Source organism: Penaeus monodon, chromosome 31 (assembly GCF_015228065.2).
Source record: "Penaeus monodon isolate SGIC_2016 chromosome 31, NSTDA_Pmon_1, whole genome shotgun sequence".
NCBI lineage: Eukaryota > Metazoa > Arthropoda > Malacostraca > Decapoda > Penaeidae > Penaeus > Penaeus monodon.
Window position 1 is genome coordinate 30,203,902 of NC_051416.1, and position 500 is coordinate 30,204,401.

Here is a 500-nt window from a genome sequence, read left to right on the forward strand (position 1 = left end):
ACAAGGCATAATCTGCAAAGGTGGAGTGTATGTGTAACACTTAATGGCGAAGACACGGCCCGAAGTACAGGTTCTCTGTGATCTACACCTTCGTCTTTTATCTTGGTCTGCGTGATTGATATGAGCATTTTATAGTAAATCTAATTCTTTTGTATCACCCATCTTTAAGATAAATCAGAATTGGCTTTATCACATAACCCGTCTCACCCTCTTACAATTTTGGACAGTAGAGAAAAGTGTAGATAAGATAGATAGGCATAAAAATCATGCAAATAGTTTTACCTCTATAATCACAATCAAAAGCATAAACGTGTAGAACAGAATAATTATTGTTGAAAGAACAAATTGATAAATATATATTCTTTTATCTTCCTAAATACTTGTCCATGTACCATCAATTGCATACATGTGTGGAATTCACGCGTGTTCTTTAACAACGATGGTGAGGAACGGGAATACATCACACGACGGAAGCTCCAAAGCATCAGAAACCACATATA